Source organism: Conger conger, chromosome 3 (assembly GCF_963514075.1).
Source record: "Conger conger chromosome 3, fConCon1.1, whole genome shotgun sequence".
NCBI classification, from domain to species: Eukaryota; Metazoa; Chordata; class Actinopteri; order Anguilliformes; family Congridae; genus Conger; species Conger conger.
Genome location: NC_083762.1, coordinates 58,881,555 through 58,905,228, shown reverse-complemented (window position 1 = coordinate 58,905,228; position 23,674 = coordinate 58,881,555).

Sequence of the window (23,674 nt, the reverse complement as noted above, 5' to 3'; positions counted from 1 at the left end):
TGTCTGTGAGCTTGTGTGAATGCCTGTATGTGTGTGTTTGCATGCATGTGTGTTTTCTCTCCATTTATCATTGTGTGACAGATGAAACATTTTTCTTTTTCTTGTGAGAAAAGCCGGCGAGCTGAAGGCAGCCTATCTTGTTTGAATTCTTGCACAGACAAAGGAAACTGAATAGCTGACAAGCTTGCGCAGGGAGAGCTCAGCATGACGGGGGGACCAGATGCCCACCACACTACTGTAAAGAGGCTTTTTACACCCAGATGTACAAAGCTGCCCACCACACTACTGTAAAGAGGCTTTTTACACCCAGATGTACAAAGCTGCCCACCACACTACTGTAAAGAGGCTTTTTACACCCAAATGTACAAAGCTGCCCACCACACTACTGTAAAGAGGCTTTTTACACCCAGATGTACAAAGCTGCCAACCACACTACTGTAAAGAGGCTTTTTACACCCAGATGTACAAAGCAGCCCACCACACTACTGTAAAGAGGCTTTTTACACCCAGATGTACAAAGCAGCACACCACACTACTGTAAAGAGGCTTTTTACACCCAGATGTACAAAGCAGCCCACCACACTACTGTAAAGAGGCTTTTTACACCCAGATGTACAAAGCTGCCCACCACACTACTGTAAAGAGGCTTTTTACACCCAGAACTACACAACAATGCAACCCACCAGACTGCAGTAAAGAAGATTTTTGCACCCAGATGTATGAAACAACCCACCAGACTACTGTAAATAGACTTTTTCCACCCAGATGCGCAAAGCAATTAAATTCACTACTATAAAGTAGCTTTTTATACCCAGATGTACAAACCAACCCAAGTCACTACTGTAAAGTAGCTTTTTACACCCAGATGTATGAAGAAACCCAGCACACTACTGTAAATAAGCCTTTTATACCCAGAACTACACAACAAGGCAACCCAACACATGACTGTAAAGAGGCATTTTACACCCAGATGTACAAAGCAACCCTGTACTGCACTACATTTGAAACTGACACAGTGTATCGTATAACATTCAGATTAAGATGTTTCAGTGTCTGGGGTCTTCTGCAGCAATGTATCAAAAAGCGAAAAGGAAAAAAATATTTCTGCAACGACAGCGGCTGCTGGCTTCACAGTAAATTGGTTTTTCACTTGACGTGCAATGTAGAGGGATATACTATAATGTCATAGATGATGGTGCACGTGCTATTGTTTCAGCCAGAGCTGCACGGCTCTCTTTTCAGCTGAGGAACATGCATAAGCGGTGAGTATCTGGCTGAATGGGGTGGGGGTGTGTGTGTCAGGGGGGGAGAGGGGGTGGACAGGATCAGTCGCTCCCTTTTGAAACTCTCTGAAAGACCGGGGACAGAACGTGCTGTCCTCAGAGTGGCACACAGCCTGCTCTGCAGCCTCCCGGTGAAAAGCGCTCCTCACACCGAGGAGCTGATACCTCTCATTTTGTCCCGCCAGCATCACAATTCCGTAGACTCCGAACCGCTCTGGTCGGTGGAGAGAAGGAGGGGAACCGTTGCCAGGGCTTTTAAGAAATTCACATTGCTCTGCTCTGGGGGTTTTCTCATCCCCCACCCCCCCTTCCTCCTGCTTCGGCCGGGGGGAGGACACCCCCGTCACTCAGCTGTATCACACAGTTGCGCTCAGCGTGGCCTTCTCGCTCCCGTCTTCCCACACTTGGTACACTCACTCCTGCGCGTCAGCTGACTTGCGTCTAAGGTGTGTGCTATTGACGCTGGTCTCTGCATGGGTGCTGGTGGCGAGGAAGGGGGGTGGGGTGGGGGGGAAGAGCCGTGCCCTTGGGGCCTGACCTCATTGTGTAATTTATATTAACGTTCGGCCAAGCCCCGCCCCGGCGGCTGACCCAGGAGACTAATCTCCTGACCTCCAGTGCATTAAATGACCGTTAGTGGACAAGAGAGGCCAGCCTCTCCCGCCTCCATGCAGGAGCCCCACCCTGGAGAAGGATATTAGGGTTCGATTGGGTGGGGGCAGGGGGCTAACAGAGGGGCCAGTATGGTCACTGACCAATATCAAAATGTTTGGCACATTCAACTCTCAGAGGCTTAGGGGCCTCTGGCTACGCTCTGGCTACGCTAGCGGGTCGTTCCCTTGCCTCTCCAGTACATGTGCGTGAGTGCGTTCACTCAGTGTGTGTCCCGTCCTGCTCCCTCGCATGCCATGTCATGCAGTTATTGTCCAGACTGTGAACTGGTGATTAAAAACAATGCGGGATTAATGCTCAAACTTCACAATATTGATGGATTGTATTCTGATCGATTGAAGTCTTTTGTGAAAGACCACAAAGTTATTAAAACCCCATTTTATCAATCTGATGTCATTATATGTGAACAGTAAGATTTATTCCGCCTGAAACAACCAAACAAAAAGCCACAGCTGCATCTTAAACTCATAAATGAATAGGCTTCCAAGACTTTCAGAATTTGAAAACAATTTCTTATTTACCCTAAAAAGAATGTGAAAAGAAAATATTTAACAAGTTCATAGTGGAAGATCTTGAATTGGCGAGGTTGAATTAGTTTCAGCTTGTGATTGGGACCTCTCAGCTTTTTTAAGCTCTTGGGAGAACGGTTGTGTAGAGTGGTAAAGGTACAATAAAACCTCTTTGACCAGTAGAAGGTCCTCTGGACGTAGGTATTGTTAAACACAGTAAACGGTTGGACCCTTTCAAAGTGGATTATATCAGGTCAGGTTCATTTGACCCTAAATTATCCTTGACATATGTTTGACCATTCTGTTAAAGCTCCAGTGGTAAAACTTATTAAGAGGCCATTGGCAGAGAGGTCAACAAGGTCAAGACCTCAACATTTTAAGCACACAACCAACCATTTAGTCCAATAAATATTGACCCTTGGCTTCCTAGCACGGAGACGTTAGCTCTGGCCCCCCTGTTTGGGATGTGAAGGGTGCGGAAAGATTCTGTGTGGTCACGTTCATTAAGGGACGGCTCATGTCAGAACGCATCCCCGAAACGACACATCTGCCACCACCAAACAGTCGCATTCAGTCTTCTGACACGCACAGACTATGCGCTAAACACCAGGTTAATTATCCGCACACTGCTCAGTGGTTTTGATCTGATTTATTTTAGTCGATTGCAGCCATTCAGTGTCTCAAAGAGCTGTGGGGTTCGCTCAGCCGTGCCTAAAAAGCTCTTGGTCCATGTAAAAGCGCCGATCGTGAAGACCAGGAGTATTTTGTTCTTCAAACGCATGAGAAACAGACTATTAAAGAGAGGAACGAGGGCACTCACTGACCTGGTCCTTCCAACATAGGTCCACCTTCTGTATTATAAATTATACTTCTGCCCTCATTACATACCTTGGTTTATAGCAGGGGTTCCCAAACATTTTTATGATGTGACCCTAAATCAATATTCAATATCTTACATGACCCCAACACCCAACCCACACACATCTTGAGCATAACAACATCCTTTAGCCACGTCTATACTGGAAATACATATACCACAACCTCTCCTGCCGCATTGCTTTATTACAGTTGGGTTGTTGTAATGTTAAACATGAAGTGGCCTACATTCACATATTTTAAAGAGACAAAAATTATAGGGAAGGGAGTTTGTAATTTACTTGACGTGTGTTTAGACGTTGCTTTGTCCTTCCCTCCATCTCGCATGTTCTCTCACCACCGAAGACAGACATCTCCTGCGACTGCACCCCACCCCCCCCGCCAACCAACCAACCAACCAACCACCCCCACTGTATGGCTCAGGGGTCTTCTGCAGAGTGAGGAACATGAGGCACACGCCACTCAAAAACCACCCTCAAGGCTGTGAGCAGACTGCAGATATCCCTCTAATGTAGCCACAACATTTTAATCAGCGCAAAAAACACTCAGTCATCAAACTATATCATCACCTTCACCCGACCAACCTTCTCGGTAATGTGCAGTTCTCTCACAAGGCATTTCTTACAGGGTGCCCTTCAGCTTCTTTATCGTTTTTTAAGTTTGAAACTGCGTGCCGTGTTTGAATTGGACCCATAAGTGTGTAGGGGGCATAATGCATGCTTAGTGCTGTGCAGTCAGTTCGGATAAATCTTTGGGCAAACAGTTGTATGTATAAACAGATTAAACTATACTCTTATTTTAGATTTTCCCTTACATAGTGCTTAAACCATTTGTTTACACTGCTTCTACATGAAAGTAAGTGTATGCTGAATGTAAGCTGAAGGTTCTGGAATGTACACAATATGTATGATACAGCATATTACAGAGCCAGCTGTAATTGATAGCCGATTTTTTAATATGCTTCAAAGTGGGAAAAGAGTAGCTCTGAGAGTATGAACTGCGGTTTAAGCACAGATGGGCAGTTTGCTTTTCAAGGTTTGCTGCTGTGGTTTGTCCATAGAAGAGCTGACCTGAAGGTCTAAAATGGCGGCTAAAATGTGTGTATATGAGAGGCATTCACTTTAAGGTGAGCAAACAAACAGATGAAAGAACACTACAGAAGGAGTGGTGAATGGGTAACCCATCTCTGTGACTGCGTGCACACACACGCACGCAAGTGCACGTACATATGCACACACTGATGCACTCGCACACCAAACCAGGGTCAAATACATCATTGTTTTGGATTCAAGTTTTATTGAGCTTGTATTTCATTGGTTCCATTATGGAACCAATGAAATACTCTCAAAAAGTGCATGGTACTCTCATGGCTCATTTGCACCAGGCAAGATCAATCAAGCAAAGTATTTGAATCCATAAAAAATTAGTTATTTGACCCAGGTCTGACTCACATACACGGGTGTGTATGCAGTGCACAGGCATGCATGTCCACATAAAAATATTACAAATAGTCATACACACATAGTACGGGCGTTTTGAATACATACATGCAACCATGTAAATTTACACACATATATACACGCACATGCCCTCTCTCTCTCTCTCTCTCTCTCTCTCACACACACACACACACACTCTCACACACTCTCAAGCATACGCGGGCACACACACACAGAATATATGTACTTCTGCAGTCTCATTATGTCAGCATTGTCTCAGCACATCTCATTCCCCAATGCCAGAGTGCCCTCCTCCACCTCACTGCACTGTCGTACAGACAGCTTATCACTGAAGAGCTACACTTGCATGTACAATTGTATAAGACTGAGAACACAGAGCACTGCCTGTTAGGCTTCCCCCGGTCTTCATTACGGATTACCGAGGGGGTTACCTTGTAGCCTGAGCACCAGACTGCCGCGCGGAGCCAGAAAGGGGCCGAGCCCAATCCTTTGCGCTGCCCCGATAATCCGGCGAGCAGTGACAGGTGAAAACATTTTACAGACATTTCTGTGTAGTGTGAATAGCCTAAGCCACAGAGAAAGGTGTCACTGTAGTGAGGTCTCAATGGAGCGGCTGTTCTTCCAGAAACGGGGAGAGATTCGATTCTTTTTCTCGCTCTCTCTGCAGGGCTCCGAGGGCTTCTAATGGCCAGTCTGTGGATAGGACTGCAACTAATAATAATATCATTTTAGTCAGGACAACTCATATATTTAGATTACATATGTATATTAATAAAGCATTTCTTCGGTTTGGCACTGAACTACAGTGGCCTACCGTATCGAATAGGGAACACAATCCATCTACCGTACCAGAAACAGGGAGAATACCAGAACCCCCCTCCCCCTCTAGTACCTAGAAGTCAGATCCAAACAACAGGTGGTAGCTGGGGAGGTGGAGGGTGAGCAGCAAAATTGCAGTAGCAAGCAAAGGATGCAGAAGCAGCACAAGCAATGACCAGCCCAGGGATTGTCTGACTGTTGATATATGAAAGCACTCCATTAGTGATGTGTGCCTGTGATTGGACATGCATGAAAATGTGTGCGTGTGTGATTTGAGGCAGACTATTGGTCGGCCGCAGTAGAGTTCACTTTGTGCGTGACGCTCATAACTGACTGATAATGTAATATAATGCTGTCCCAACCAAAAATGTATAAAGTCTAATCATGAAATAACTTCACAAATTATTATACTATTGGTAATTTATTACATTATCTGGTGGGTAAATAAGGTTACTGCCTGCTCTGAGTTATCACATTATCACAATATTACATATTGTTTCTATTTTTACCCATCAAATAATGTAATAAATGACCAATCATTTCATAATTAGTTAGGTTATTACATTATTGGTCGATTTATTACATTAATTAACTTTATTTCATTTCCATTGGCACTTAGCAGCAGAGCAACATTCTATTACATCATCAGTCAATTATTACATCATTACATGTTGAAGAACTTGAAAGCAGGGGAGAAACCCTGATAGGGAGAAAGGCGAATGGAGAAGGTGACTTTGTAAGCATGAGTGCGTGCATTGCATGTGTAAAAAGTATAATTGTGTGTAATATAATTGAAAGGGAACTGGGCTTGTGACTGAAAGGTCACACGTCCTCTTCGCTGGTATAACACTACCGTGGGGGCACTTTACCTAAATTACTACAGTATACATCCAGCTGTATAAACAGATACCATGTCAAAAGAAAAAGGTCATGTAAGTATGCTCAAACCAGTAATGTAAAAATCATTAAATATCATGAAACTGAGTCATGTGATTCAATCAATTAATCAAATTTGATTTATATAGGTAAATTATAGGTTATTATTAAAAAATATAATACTGTATATTGCATGCAATGAAAATAGACTTGGAAGTCACCATTTTATCTATTAGTCAAGCAGTAACTTGTTAATTTAATAAACTTATTGCTGTAGGGGCAAAAGAGTTATTTAACCTATTCATTCTTATTTTTAGTTTCAGGATCCTGCCTTTTTCCTGACTGCTTGTGTGTGTGCATGAACACTCTCACTCCTACCCCCACGCTCTCCCACCCACCCACACACTCCTCCCTTGTCAGATCTCTCAGACACACTCCTGATCCAATCCATCCTGACATAATGTTAGACTGGCTTGTGTACAGAGAGGAAGAGGAGGGAGAGGTCATGAGGTCATGCGGATTCAGTCACTACTGCCTGTGTCGATTCAGTTCCTACTGACCATGTGGATTCAGTTCCTACCGGCCATGTTGAACCAGTCCCTACTGGAGGCACATTATGTGGTATTAGGAGGGTCACTTAGGACTCCTTGGGTAAATGCCACACTAATGGATCTCATTTTCCCATGACCTTACATGAGCACTACAGCTCATTATTAATTAGCTTTATGTGTTCCACCACTTTCCACATCAGCAGCTATCTTCAGGAAAGCCTGATTTGCGCTGATACACAGGATTCCCTGGAGGATTTCCTTTTAGTCATCTAACAGACAGCACTTATACCGCCACAGAGAAATGGCCGAAACCCTCGGACATGAAAGAAACGGATCGCTTTAATTAGTTTTGCTCTGCTCAAGGAGCAGATAAGACCCTTTCAGATGTGCCTGTGGTTAAACATATAGCATGTGCTGAATTATCTTTTTCAGCCACATCTGATATACCAAGTGCACGTTTCAGCCAAAAGTTGTCAGGCATTCAGAAAATGTATGTAAACATAAAGGGATATCTCCACACCACTAACTGCATTTCTGCATGTGGCATTGCCAGTCCCGACACTACCAAGTCATTCTACCATTCTGCCCCTAATTGGAAGGAAATTACAGGAACACCATGAATGTGCTGTTGAGGGAATTACTCTTTGCTTCACAAGGTTGGTACCTTATTTTTGCACAGCGAGTAGCTAGAAGTTAGACAGCCCAGCATTATTCACTGAAATAATGGACAAATACTGCATGCTGCACTGCAAGGCAAAGTTTCCATCTCCTAAAGAGAAAAGAGGCGTCTTTGAGTCAGCCTCTTAAATCTATCATGAAGTCCTGTTTAAGAGCTTCTGACATGAGGACACATTTGTGTTTTGCTCTGTTTTCTGTGCTGCTGTGTAAAGGATGCTGGGGAAGCAATAAATGTGAGGCAATGCTTAATGTAAACATTTCAACAAATTTTGCCCCAGTGGGTTTTTTTGCGTTGGTGGAATGAAACTGAAAAAGAAAAAAAAGTCTCAGACAGCACAAGGAGAGTGTAACAAGCTTATGTTTGAATAATAATCTCATTATTAGTTAATTCCCGTGGGAATTAAGACAGCCAAAATGTGCAACAAATTCATGTTTTCATTTTTTCCCCAGAAACAGTAAAATTGCCAACACAAATTACTGACTGAAAAGGATAATTAATTTATTGTGCAAAGGCTTGGCACTTGGATGAAGAAATATTTTATTATCAGTAATCCCTTTGTGCGCTCTCGCTGTATAAAGACTTAGAAGCAGTTCTGTTATAAAATGGTTAATAGTGCTTCTGTTTTTGTTATACACAGTTTAAAGTTATACAGTGGAACCTCATGAATGCAAAAAAAAAAAAAAATGAGGTCATCCGAAGAGGGTATGGAATCGGAAGTATAATATAACTTGATGACTGCAAAACGCAAACAATTAACACTAATAATTGAGTTTTTTTATTTTTATATATCAAAATTAGACAAGGGAGTGAGCTTGAAGGCTGTTGCTAAAGAGTTGCCAAGAAGGAAAGAAAGGACCAGGACAGAATTTGCTGTTGGAAGGAAGTGAGAAGCAGGCAAATCATTTTAAATCCAGCAATCCAGCAGTCACTATACAGATTTGTTTCTGATTTGGCTATTTTACACATTTACAAGTTTAGCCTATTGTTGGTTATTTGATTGCACTTTATATAACAATTACTATTTGGGAAATTACTTTAGGAGCTATATAACATTTTGGATGACTCACATTTTTTTCACTTTGTGGACGTAAGACTTAATCGTCTCATATGTATTTGATATTTCTTTCTTTCATTGACTTTAATTTATATTACCTACATTGTTTTAAATTCAATTGAATAAAAACGCATATTTTTAAAGACGCCTATTGCTTGAAATAGGGTTTAGCATTAGAATTGGGTTAGAAATAGGGTTAGGAAAACAGTGTTAGGGTTGAAGTAGGATTAGGGTTATTTTCAGAAACTACAGAAAGGGTTAGTGCAAGCTTTAGTCATTAATTTCCGATGGCCCAAATTTCTTCAATATCATATTCTTTCAGTGAAATACATTTTCCTAATGAATTACATCAAAAATATTTATTTGTACTTCATTTGAGTTTATAATTATTAGATTGTTTTCCATCCATTAAAAAAAACAAATATTTAAAATGACTCCTATTGCTAAAAATAGGGTTCATGGTTAGAACTAGCCTTAGGAATATAGCAAGTGTTAGGGCTGAAGTAGGATTAGGGTTATGTTTAGAAGCTAGGGAAAGGATTAGTACTCTGGTTTTTTCCAGTTTTCATAAATTACAACAATCAAATGTCCTTGCATAATGGAATTATGACATTCAGTTTGTTTTGTTTTATCCACATTACCAGAAAAAAAAAAGAATATGAGATATTTTCACAAAAAGCTTTACGAAAAAAGGGAATTGCAAAGATTTGGCAAGGCCAGGTCTGAATCGCCAAACACTCAGTGGAAGTGATGCTTCACATTGGGAAATACAAACTCAAACAGTAGCATGACAATATCATCTACTGCTCAGCCCAGAGTAAACAGTTAAAGACAAATTAAAATGATGTTCCAAACAGTTTATTTTGGTTGGCCTATTGTTTGGCCTATGTCTCTGACTGTTTTTTTTTTTTGTTGTTTTTTTATCCTCATACTGGCTTCCTTGACTTCCATTGGCACAACTCTGGTCCTCATATTGTCAAATGCCAATAACAGACTCCAATCTGAGACTGGAATCAAAACTAGACACTGAAAGCTCTCTTTGAGTATATCTGGACTAAGGAAGCAATTGTACACACCTGACTAATCAGAAACAGCTGTGAAGCTATTTGTCCCGAATGTTGTTTGCTTTTTCAGACTGCCTAACTGGATTTGGCCTTGGCTGTTTTGTGACTATGAGACTGCATCATTAAAGAACTTTATTCTTTATCCTGTCTGTTGTCTGGACTTGGGTTTCCGATTCAATACATCACAGAAAGAGAGCTCTGGTGAGTTTGATAATTGCAAAGGGGCTGGTAGGCCAAGGAAGACATCTATAGAATTCTCGCCATAGCGAAGAAAAACCTCCAACCAACTGTTCGACAGATAGAAAGTTCTCTTCAGGAGGCAGACATGGATGTGTTAGTAACGAATCCACGTAAAACACTTCACAAACAGATCTCCAGAGGCTACATTGCAAGAGGTAAACCACTAGTTGGCTTCAAAAATGACAAGTTACAGTTTGCTAAGTAGCCTGTAAAGTAAAGGGTATTGTGGATAGATGAGACTAAGATTGACTTGTGTCAGAATGATGGCAAGTCCAAAGTCCAGAGGCTAAAAGGAACTGGCCAAAAACGAAAGCACCCCCCCATCTGTGAAGCATGGTGGTGGAGGTGTTATAGTTTGGGCATGCATGGCTGCCACAGGCGTAAGCCAGAAAAGCAATGGTCACAAACTTTTAGCAATATTCTCTTTCTTCTTAACAATGTCCCAAACAGTTTGTTTTGGTAAGCCCATTGTTTGGCTTATGTCACTGGCAGGTTTTGCTTATTTCTCAGCCTCATAATGAGCCTTCACATTCATTGGCACAACTCTGGTCCTCATATTGACAAATGCCAATGACTGTCAGGTTTCAGAACAATAGGACCCAGTAGCAAGACCGCAGAAGTGAGTACAGAGTTTTTATAAACTTGATAGTATACAAGCGAAGGCCGATAGCCAGCAAACAGAATCAGCAGGGAATAGGCAGTTTGTTAACGAGTGTCCAGGCAGAGGTTTGGTATCCCAGCAAACAGAGATAACAGGGATAATCCAAAACAAAATCGAAGTCATAGGCAAAGGGTCGATAACTAACAGGCAAGCCAGGAATAAACACTGGAGAGTATGGTTGGGACACATAACATGGCAACGTACAACACAAACAGAGGGGTTTTTATACACAGGTAACGAGAGAGAAATAACAATCATGTGTGGGAAACAATCAGGAAGTAGGAAACAGGTGAAACGAATGACAGGGAATGAATGAACTGACAGACCGACTACGGTGTGCACAGAGGGTAACAATAAACAGAAACGCTAAGCACTTAGACGAAAACTAGACAATGAAAAACACAGAACCTGACAAATAACACTCCAAAAGCCTAGAATCAAGAAACTGAAAGCTTTCTTAAACCTGCAGTAAGGAAGCGATTGAATACACTGGACTAATCACAAACAGCTGAAAAAACTGTCCAATTACTTTTGGTCCTAAAAAACATCCATGAAGCCCATCTTCCCACTCTGACACACAAGCGTCTTTACAATCATGTGCATGTTGTCCAGGATCAGGTCGGGACGTTCACCAAGAACTGAAGAGATGCTGCATTTGGACACCCCCCTCCCCCACCAGCAGGGGCCCACTACATGATCAGGAACAACTGAACCCCCCGAATCAAAGACAGGACAGAGGCAACCAGCAAAGAGAAGTAGAGGAATGAGAGAGAGGAAAGAGGGAGGAGAAAAAGGTTACAAAAAAAAGGAGATAGGGGGATAGGGGCGGGAGAGAGACAAGAGAAGGGGGAAAGGAATGAGAGAAGAATGAGAGGGTGACGCAGAAAGAGAGGGTGACAGAGAAAATACAAAAAAGGAGGGTGAGAGGGGTGAAGAGTGAGTGAGGGAAAAAGAAAGGGGAGAGAGAAAAAGAGGGTGAAAGAGAGAAAAAAGGGAGCAAGAGAGAGGGAGAGACAGCTGTTGCACCCCAGTTCCTTTTAACAACAGGCATGGCATCATCCCTCATTCCGGATCTGTGGCTAAGCAAAAGCTCTTTATCCAAGATCCCCCCCACCCCACCCCCGGTTTTCCTGAGTAAGTCAACTATTGTGTTAAAAAGAGCTTTCTCGTGGTATCTTTCACTTCTTCTGCGGTTTCGGGCAACAGAGAGAGGAGAAGTGTACAGCTGACACGGCCTGAACATCAGAACAAAACAGCATCTGTGAGGAGCAATAAAACAAAGTGTGTATGCGTGTCCTTCCTGCGTGCCGCTCACCCCCCTCAACCCCCCCTTATCCATGGCAACCAGCAAGCATGCATAGCTAACAGCACAGACTGTGTGAAGCCTTTTGTAAAGTCTACAGGCTCAGCAAGGGGCCATGATTACCGAGTTTGGCGTCATACCCAATACATTTTTTTACATCACTGACATTCATAATGCAAAATATATTCTGCGCCCTCACCGGGTAAAATCATTTTAAGCACTTTACCTCTGAGCAAAACAATGGCTACCAGCCATGCCTCTTATCCTGCCGATTTATTAGAAAAAACGGGCGGCCTCGGCGGTGACAGGCTCATGAGAGGGAGAAAGGCGGTGGCTGGGGGACCTGGCACGGCCGGCCGAACCCTGACAGCAGAGACAGCTCCAGAGCCTCCAGTTCCCTCCGCATCAGGTTCCTCTTTCTGGCACGACAAAACAAAATAAATACACCCGTAAATAGCTGTGGTGAACTTCCGTTTTTTTTAAAAAGCAAACTAGAAAAGTCAGTTGTCCATTGTATGAAAATGCTTCTTACTTTCAGCCTGCAAGTGAAATATGGAGATTAAGACGAAAATGAGAATGTTGTTCTTGAATGTTGCTAAGAGAGTACTGTTCTAGCATAGAATATGAATGAGTGAATCTGACTGAGACCTGGAAAGACGACTGTGGCAGGCTATGAATGAGTGAACTTCGCAGAGAGGAATTTTGTAGCTGTTCTGATTGTGGTACAGGAGGTTGGCCCAGTCATTTCCTAAGCGAGAGATGTACGGTACGTTAGAGGTGGAAGGGAGCCATATGAATGGGTCCTGCAGTGTCTGTATAGTACCTACTCACAGGCTGTGGGTTTGAGGGTCTCCCCAGGGGCATCAACTGGAGAGGGCTTTGAAACCAGCTTTTAAAGTGCCATGTGTGAGCTGGTGTCTCAGGACACTGGTCTCTGAGGATGCTTTACCAAATACAGGGGTCAGCTGGCTCTGAAATCAACAATCCACAATAAAAGGAAAAGCAATATTTCAAAAGATGACAGTGAAAGAAGGTTTCATGCGGTTGGGAGCGGATCAGCGCCCAGAGTATCGCCCATCCTTTGCTCTCTTTAGGACGTAGCTTTAATGCCCTCCCACAGCAGAAACCCTAATGTCCAGCAAACACACGCCATCGCAGAGCACCCCGCTGTTCTCACATCAACATCACAGCAAGAGCCCCAGAGCACTCATGCAACAACAAACGGTCTCCGCATCCGAGCTCGCACATCAGCCACACAGCAGCTCCACGCACAGCAAAACATCAACCACACACTCACTAACAGCTCCCAACCCAAGCTCACACATGAACCACACACTCGCTAACAGCTCTAAATGGGGCTCAGACATCAACCACACACTCACTAATAGCACCGCACATGAGCTAACACATGAACTACACACTCGCTAACAGCTCTAAACGGGGCTAACACATGAACCACACACTCGCTAACAGCTCTAAACGGGGCTAACACATCAACCACACACTCGCTAACAGCACCGCACATGAGCTAACACATCAACCACACACTCACTAACAGCACCGCACAGGAGCTAACACAACAAAATAGGATTACTTAGTTAGCTAGATAACTGCTCTGAGTACACAACAGCTCTTCTTACTTCAGTTAATGTTCCACATCCAGGTTTTATCTGGCTAACTCATTAATCCTGCTTTGTGGAATAGGCCCTTGGTGTGTTCTGTTGTTGCATTTTTTTCATATCTCCAAAAGTATTTTTTTTAAATATTTTATATTTCCGATTTTTGGAGATTTTTGGAGATTTTTGGAGATTTTTGGAGATTCAGTGTGAGCAGTGCAGCTCACACTGATGATGGAGGCTTAGATATGCTATGAACAATGATTTTGTGTTGTGGGCACAGCCCCCCAGTGGAGGGCAACATGCTGGCGCAGCTCTGGACGGCTTTAGTGAAAAATTATTACATCTTCAGAAGGCCGATGTTTACCCCTCGCTCCTCCTCCCTGGCCATCTGCCCCCCCCCCCCCCCCCCTCCGCACCCCCACCACATTGGTGCGAAAACGTCAATATGGTTTTAAATTCCTTCATGCACTTCTCTGCACCCCTCTCTCCTGCTCTCTAAAGCACCAGGTCCATGTATTGTCCGGGTGCCTTCAAACTGACAGGCTCTCTTATTAATGGTGCATCCCCCGCCCTGGTTTGAATAGGTGGGCTGTGATAACAATGGTTGTTGTCGGGGCGTTGGGGGACTCCTAGGCCCAGCTGGGGCCACTGACAGGTGCAGCTGAAAAGACGTGTAGGGTGTCGGTGCCCCTCGGTGCCCTAACAGGTGTGTGGAATTAGGAGCCGGGGAACACCTGCACTGTCTTCACTGTATCGGTTTTCATATCTCTGGGTGTCACCTCGATCTGCACAGATAACAGATAACAAGGGCTCGTCTCTAAAGGAATCTCATAAACCTCATCTTGTTATGTGTTTTATAATCCGGGCCTCTGTTTGTCTCAGTGTTTTTGCAAGACTCCATACGACGGGAGGAGTTCAAAGCTGGTGAAATGCATTATGGGTCGGAGGACAGAAAGAGGTGTTGGGTGTTTCTCAAAGTCTGTACTTGTCCGTTCTTGCGGCCTTGTGAACTTGTGTGACATCATATTTAACAAGCACGCCAAGAAACAAGAACGAATAAAGATCCCGGAAGTGGTCTTTATTCTCCTCAAATATCAACCCAGCGAGAATGGACCCAATATCCCAGCATTCATTGCGTGACGACAGTTGAGATGAGGCAAGCTCACAACCTAATACCTTCATCACCAATAAATGTTGTTAAATCTGAGGTGTGAAAATGAGGTGTGAAATACTGCCGAAATGTAACTCATTTTAAGCATTGTGGTAGCGTATCTGCATGTTGCAAGCACACATTACATCTCAAATACATATAAATTCATAAGAACGTACTTCCCAAGAACGCAAGTCCTGACTTGGTATTGAGAAACGCCCATTTACTTTAAGGCTGGAATGAACAGGTCGGTTCAGGAGCCAGGTCATACTACTCTAGTAAGACCACAATGACTGACAATCCACACCTCTTCAGAAGCAGGCATAGCCAAATGACACTTATCTCCTTTTGCCGTCCACCAGCTGCGATGCGTGATTAGCTGCAGCACTGTATCCTGGTGAAGGCTGACAGCAGAGGCCTGATTGGCCCAAGGAGGCAGTATGGCCTGGTGAGGCAGTAGAGAGCCTACAGTCTGGGACAACAGGCTCACTCCAATCACTTATTTCTCACCTCTATTTCCTTTTTTTTTCACCTCTTGCTTCTGACCAGGAAATCAATTGAGGTCCACCATCTTTAAGGACATTCCAACCTGTTTTAACATAGAAGTTAGGAACTCCTGAACTTCCCTTCCTTATGAGGAAACGTGAGCACATCCTTTGCAGAAGTCTTTTTTTGGAAAGCGTGGTATATAAATGATCGACCTGTGGGTTCACCTCTCCCCGTCCGCCATGCATCTGCTAAGTCTGTAATTGACATGGCTTTGAATTGATATTTGAAGGAGCAAGGGCCTAATTCAATTGCTTAATTCACGTTTTCTCAATTTCCCAATGATGGAGCTAGGAGTAGAAAGATATGGCTTCAGTTGATATTGATAAAGTCAGTGTTACATTTCCATTAAGCTGTATTGAGACCTCCTCTTTAATGCATTCATTTTCATTCAGTCTGAAGCTTCACAATATCAAGGCATCATTTTAAAAAATAAGTATGGTGAGTAGCTGGATTCCACAGCTATGATTGATTCAAAAGTAGCTCTAACACTCTCCTGTCTGACTTTTTCACATCTGACATCTGAAGTCACTTGCAATGTTTTTGTGTTGATATTCTGTGTAGAACTTTAAATAGAACCCAATGAAAGAGGGCAGAAAAGCAAAGCTTTTCATAAGAGGAATTGCATGCGAAATAATGAGGCCATGGTTGATGGGTGCCTTGAAGCATGCTGGCCATGCAGCCAAGACTAGAAAATGCTTGATTGGGTTGGTCAGCACCAGTGCCTCAGCCTGTGATGAAGGGCGACATTGGCTCAGGAGGTAAGAGCGGTCGCCTGGCTGTCGGTTTGATCCTACCCTGGGTGTGGCAAAGTGTCCCTGAGCAAGACACCTAACCCCCAATTGCTCCTGACGAGCTGGTTGGTGCCTTGCATGGCAGCCAATCGCCATTGGTGTAAGAGTGTGAGTGTGAAAGGGTGAATGAGAAGCATCAATTGTACAACCCTTTGGATAAAGGCGCTATATAAATATGAACCGTTTACAATGTAATCATGATATGGGCCTGTGTCCTTGTTTTGCCAGGCAAGCGGGCAGATAAGCTCATGCTGGTGAGCAGTGCACCCAAATATAGGACCAGAGTGACATCAAAAACAAGATCTCTGGCCTTTGAAAAGATGCTGAAAGGGAATGGGTACGGCTCTCAGCGAGGCATTGTTGCTGGAAGCTGGCCTCCGTGGATTATTCTTGACCTAACCACTTCTGCAATGGTTTAATCACTGAGTGCTGGAAAGGTGTATTGTGGGTACAGCGTGTTTTGTGTGTATTGTGGGAACAGCGCGTATTGTGTGCATTGTGGGGACAGTGCGTATTGTGCGCATTATGGGGACAGAGTGTGTTGTGTATATTGTGGGGACAGCGAGCTGGAAAAGCGTATTGAGGGGACGCCATACTGGCCAAAGGTTGGTCAGTAATTGGGGATGGAATGGCGGTTATATTGTGAGTGATGTCAGTGTACCAGTGCAGAACTAACACTGCACCCACCAACCCTTTAGGGAATGATAACTATGAACAAATCATTACTGTGCCCCTCCTTCTCCTCCTCCTACTATCTTTAAATGATCAAAACAGCTATCCACTGACCTAGAAAGAAAACAATGGCTACTTTAGCCTCTTGAGTCCAGTGTGGGGACAATGTGGCATCGAGCAGCCCACTGTGGTCAATGGCAAAATAACCTGGAGCAACCCTTGGCTCAGAGCTTGCTCAAACCACATCCAGCATAGCCTGGCAAACAACTTAATTCTCTCTTCTGTTTGGGGCACTCGGACCCAGGGCACCTATGGGGCACCTCTGAAGAACAGGGAGCATCAGTGTGTAAGTGCATACAGTATCTCAGTGGAAAGGGCCGAATAGGTCACTTCCCAGGGTTTTTGTTATTTACAGAACCATCCCTGAGGGCTAAAATGCGAGTGCAAGAAATCCCACATCACCGTCATCACACACACAACCCATTATTTTTCCAAAGTGATTTAGCGGGGCATTAAGGCATGATACATACAGTGTATGGGAGCAGCAGCACATGTACATATTAATAGGACAATGGTAGGTTATGCAGTTTAAATCAGTAAACAGTCATATAAATGCACCCGTGAATTGAAGAAACTTGCACACTATAGCCAAAAGACAAATGGAACGCATCCAGCCCATCAGTGTGCGTTCTTATCTCTGTATCCTGTATGGCTAATAACCACCTTCCCTGGGGCAAACGCTCTGAAATGCTCCTCTCCGGAGTCTCTACAGTGGGAAATAGCGCAGAGGCAGGAGGTTTCATGGAGCCGGGATGGGAGATTATCATAATTGAAGACAAAGGGGACACGTCTGGGTGCTGGAATCAGGCCCAATGTGATATTACGGCCCTTGACTATGGGGAACAATGGCCGTCATGTTTGGAGGGGGGGGCGCATTGTGTTCCCTTCAGACGTCAAGTGAACAGGAGAAAATCCCCAACAGGAGAACACAAAGCTGTCACGGTCCTCCATGCATCAGCTGTGCTGAGAGGCACTTGAAAATAAGGACACCGAACCACTCAAATCACAATGTTGCCTGACAGAATGCATCGGAGCGATCCTGAGGACTGACTGACAGGCCGCACAGTACAATGCGCTGCTATTGTGATAATAGCAGCATAGAGAGGATGGGCATGGACATCCCAAAGTACATTATCAAACAGGGCTAGTGTCCTCTGGCTGACTGGAGAGACGGACAATCGGTCTAGAATATTCTTCCTGCAGTTTAAGTGTCAAGTAGCTTGTGACAAATACACAAATCCAAAAATGAAACTCTGAGATCTGATTTTATACATACAGTATATGAATACTTGATATATAGGTATTCATCTGACCTCGGTACTTATATTTAATTAAGTTGCCATTGTTACTCAATATTCCTGAAACATTGCTGGAAATAAATGTCTGTGGATTTGCATGAAACAGACTGAGATCAGTGAAAGAAATGATACATTTCTGAAAAATGAAATGTATTAAACATAATTTAACATTCGTGTGCACAGAAGACAGTTAATACACAAGTGATCTATGGTGAACAGTTTGTGAGTCCAAAATGGGCAAGGTATACTATTTGAGTCAAAGGTACACACAGTTGATTTTACACTGTTAAACTGTTAAAACCAAATATATTATTATTATTATTATTATTATTATTATTATTACTACTATTATTATTGTTGTTGTTGTTGTCGTTGTTGTTGTTGTTATTATGTCATAGCTCATGATATAGCTCTGTTCAATATATTCCCTGGTCATTATCATTGAATATTATGTCCAATCTGTCCAATCTGTCCAATGTTAGGCACTCTGTCCCACTAGCTTATGATGTCATTTGGATCAAGGCACACTACAAAACCACCCTGTTGTGCTTCATTGTTTATCCACTTATTACTTTATCAACTACGACAAGCAACAATAACAATCATTATCATTAGCATTATTATTAACTGATGGAATAGGTATTATAAACAAATCTGCTTTTCAACTATATGCACATTTTCTTTGAAATACTACTTAATGTTTTGCTTTCTTATATTTGTCATATTTAATGCTGGACCTACAGTGCATAAATTTAACTACATCTTTAGGATACATGCAATATCTAGGTGGGGGGGTGGTGGGGTTGTCGGGGTGACGGATCTTATGAGCACATGTCCAACCTCGAAGGAAACCAGGGATTTGAAGAACCATCTGTTGGCCAAAGGCTTTGGGAAGCACACTAAGATGGACTTAAGATATTATTCTCTCTGCAGGTGGGAATGAACAGGCTCCTTGTGTTGTCTTGAGAGGGACGGTTGGGAAGAAACAGAGGTAAACTGGGGCTTAAAGGAACTGGGAAGAGAAAAGATGCTTAATTGCTGAGCCCCTGTAAAATCTCCTCTTCATTCATATCTTACTGCCATTTGCTAAAACAAAATCAATAAAAAACAAATCCGGACAAAGTGCGAAGGACAAAAACATTTTCAAATTTCAGCTTTCAACTCTTAACTGTATTTTTTCTTATTTTTTTGGATAAGCTGACCATCAAAAATAGCTTATATGTAAATACAATTTTTAAGTAAAAAGTAAAAATAATATCTTCTCAAAAAATTTTGTAAAAACTTCAAGTTGAAGTCATTTCACTGTTTGTAACCGATGCAGATACGGCTATGAAATATCCCAAATGTGTACCATGTACTGAACATACTATAAATTCTATTTAATATAGTATTCTGCATTGTTGTCCTAAGTAAGCTCTAGTAACCTTTCTCCACTGCAGACAGTAGTGAGAGCGGGCGGTAATGGGGCTTACACTCTGGCAGACGTTTGGCCTGGCTTAGGGCGATTTCCCCTGTTGCTTACTTGTTTGTTTGTTGAGCGTTAAGCCACGGGCTTTCACTCCGTCTCGGGCACTACTACAGAGGAAGAGCGGCTGCCCTCACCTGGAAGGTTCAGTCTGGCCGAGCCGTGACCTGGATCCTGAGACCGACGACCACAGCGACACCTGAAGGTACGTCTCAGAACAAACCCAAAAACACACGGCAGAGACCTGAGGGTTTCCTGTCTGCATGCTTCTTACAGGACCTTTCCCTCTCTTTTTTTGCATTGATATACAACAGTGCATTCAAGTGGACTAGAAAGGAAGGAAATCCAATGAAGTGCCTATATTTCCCCTGCACTGTAAACCAGGGTAATGTTACTGTTACTGTCAAACAATGAATCAATCAATCATTGCCATTTAACTGGAAGGTGCATTCATGGAATTAAAAATCATCCCATTTCTTCTAAAATAAAATCAGAAACTTTCATGCAAGAAATTAAAATTTGCAGCATTTCAACAAACCTCCCACTATCACACGGACAAGCTATAGTATCCACGGTATTCAAACAAAAGTTTGTCCCCATGTCAGATCAAGGGTGACATCTCCCATGCTTATTTTACAGGGTTTAAATGCGTCCCAGAATTGGGAATACGAATCAGAATGGTACGAGCTCCAAGGAAAAAAAAGGGGCTTTTTGGGTTCTAGGAAAATTGCATTCCCCCAGCAATCCACCCCCCGTTCTGGGGTCTGTAAGGATCAATTCTCCCGCCCGCTTCTTTGAGGTAATGAGTGATTTAAGTCCAGGAAAACAAACGATTGGGGGAACAGATTGCTGCATGGCTGTTGACCTGTCAGGGCGCCCAGTGATGTACCACAGCATTCAAATCCTAAATCGGCATTAGGGGCTTTTGTTGGGCCTGCATCAACTTGCCTGCACACAGACCCTTATCTCACAGAAAAGAGGGGGGCTACAGGGGAACCCTCATGGCTATAAGCACTGCCTGAGCCCCTAAATATGCCTGTATTCTGTGTATAGTGGCTTATTATTGAATCTCAATATCTTTTAAGGTACAATAGGTAATTTCGGACTTCTAACCGTCAAGAGAGGAATTGCAGCAACAAACTCCTTCAAAACACAACACTGTTTATCACTCCCCCTTCTCTCTGAACACGCTGACATTGAAACCCCCCCCCCCTCTAATGGCGGCTGTGGCAATTAGAACCAATTTTCAACCAATGAGCTTGAATTATTGTACAGCCATACAATGTTTTGGTACAAGTGTCAGTCCGTCAACTGTATATTTTAAACATGACAGTGAGGCTTTTTTCAATGATAGGAAGGGATTTACAATGGTCTTGTAACAATGTTGTAACACAAAAATCTTACCTATTTAATGTAAATAGTTTTATGTACCTTTAATGTTTCTCCATTGAAAGATGTTAGTAGCACTGTAGACACACACACATAAGCTTCTTCTTACACTTCATAATCTTTGGGCTTAAATTTTGTCGGTGAAGGGTTCTACATTTTTGTCAGAATAAAACTTTTAAGAGATAAGGAGGGCAGACTGTCTGCTTTCCTTAAAAAACATGCAGCTAAACTCACACAAACCATCCTCTCCCCAGGTAAACCTGAGCAGACTCAACAGTGAATAAGCCGCTAAGGTATCTCTGGGCCGATCTACACCCCCGTACAATCGAGTCACCCGTCTGCACCAGCACTAAAAAACAGCAGGGATGAAAATACCATCCCCGTTCAAGAATCCCAAAAACCCCAGTGTTTATCCTGGGCTATTGCATCGTCAAAATAGGGCTTCCTGCGTCCGCTTCACAGAAGTAGTCTAAGAGCCGTCCGTACTCCTGCAGTCCGGCCTCTTAGTCATTTCTGTGGCCGCTTTGGCACAGTAAACAGTCAGAGCGAACGGCCTAATGAGGTATAATTAAGAGGCAGAGCTGTGGGCTCCATACACTCGGTGCGGTGCTCAAGACCAGGGCTTAATTTAAGAGATGCACTGCGGTGCAGGCCTGGAGGATGAATCACAGGGGCTTAAAATGCTCTTATCAGATTAATGGCAGCAACACGAAGCCATTAAAACCTTATCGCTCGGTAATAATTTGGGAAGTCTCGGAATTTAAGTTTGTTCTCAATAAAGAGGGCTAATTCCCGATAAGGAGCCTTTGCCCCTGTCAGACGAGGATACAAGCTAAAGGCAAAAAAACTGAAAATGGGAAGCAACGTTTCTGATCGTGTCCTTCCTACTGATGTTGGATGACCTTTTTAGAGAGAGAGAGAGAGAGATTGAGAGATTTCTTACATACTAAAGCAGACACATTTTTTGTATAGAATGATGAGAATGTGTTGGCTGTCTACCAGGCCATCCAAGGCAAATCTTCACTTCTTCTCAAATAAAAAACAAAACAAAACATCAAAGCTAAATAAGAAATTCATTGTCTCAGAGGTGGGGGGAGTACTGTCATTCAGCAGATCCACATGGGAGCTACAGTAGTGGTCTGCTCCAGTTTACCCCCCTCCCCCAAACCCAGACATAAACACAGACACAAACACACACACTGGAAATAATGGGCTAGCAACACCACAATTATTAATTTCAGATTCATCGCTGAATGACCTGCATTTCAGCCGTGACAAATTCTATTAATTCCTTTCCATAACTTCAGCCTTACATTCATATTACCAGTAAAACTATAGTGGATTAATTGCTGGTGCCGATGCCTTCACCTGCTGGTCTGCGCCACAGTAAGTCACCTGACCATGGGCACAGGCCGGCCTGCCTCTCACTCACCTGCTCCCTCCGTTGTGTTTCTCTTTACAGGAGTCACTGACAGCTGAAATAATAGACAATATCAAAGTGGCCTGCTTCACAATAAGGTGACCACAGAATGAAACGCCTGCGACACAGGAAACCGGCCACACCCAGCAGCTATGTTTACCTGTATTGTATCTTAATCTCTGTGGCCTCATAAATTTGTTTGATTCGGTTCAGTGAAAACTGTATCAGTTCCCCTTTTTTTGTTCTTGCCGGAGATCAAATAGCAGGATAAGCATTCCTCCGGAAGTATTTAATATTGTAACACACTTGTTTGGAGCGGTTTCAGGCTATCGGATTATCGTAACATTATTTCTTTCTTTCTTTTCCTTGTATTGCTTTTGGAGAGGCCATTAATTCTAGAAACTCTAACACACTGAGGCATTTATTTCTTGGGCGTAAGACAGCCTCGTGTGTGCAATATATCACAGAGTGTAACATCTTTGTGTACCTGGACTTCATCTCCGTCATTAGAACCGGAGATAAAGAGGTCATTTGGCCAATGAGTCGCTCCTAGTATTTATCCCAACTTTGCAGCCATGGAACTCCGTTGACGGTCGTCATTGGCAACAGCAGCAGCGTGAACGGGGCGGCGTCCAATGGAATGCTGTGGTGACAACCACGGCAAAGCAGCACCTGCAAGAGCATTGCCCGCCACACTATGCAGTAAGCCCATAGGAATGTGAGATATTTGGTGGTCAAGGTTAAGCACGAAATACCTATATGCTTAAATGTCTGAGAAAAACGTAATACTGTGGTTTTGTTTAATTACGACAGACACTGTAGGATCAGTTAATGATGATACAACAGCCAGCACGTGAGTCAGCCGAAATGAATGTTTTTTTTTCTCAGTTGGTCATCATGACTATCGAGTGGCCACAACATGGGACAAGTTCACACACAGCCCCAATCATCTGTCTTTAACGCGACCTGTAACTATGTGGGTGTGTGCGCGTGTGTGTTTGTGGGGAGAGTGTCAGAGTAAACAAGACACTGGCATTGCAGTGAGCATGCAAATAAACAAGGATAGATGGATAGATATATAGATAGATAATAGATACATGGCATTCCCTCCCTGAATGGTAGAAAACATATGTGGGGGGTGGCGGTGGATTGGGAATTAACAAGTCTGCAAGATTTATTAAGTGCATAATGAACTTAATTAGTTAATTAAATGA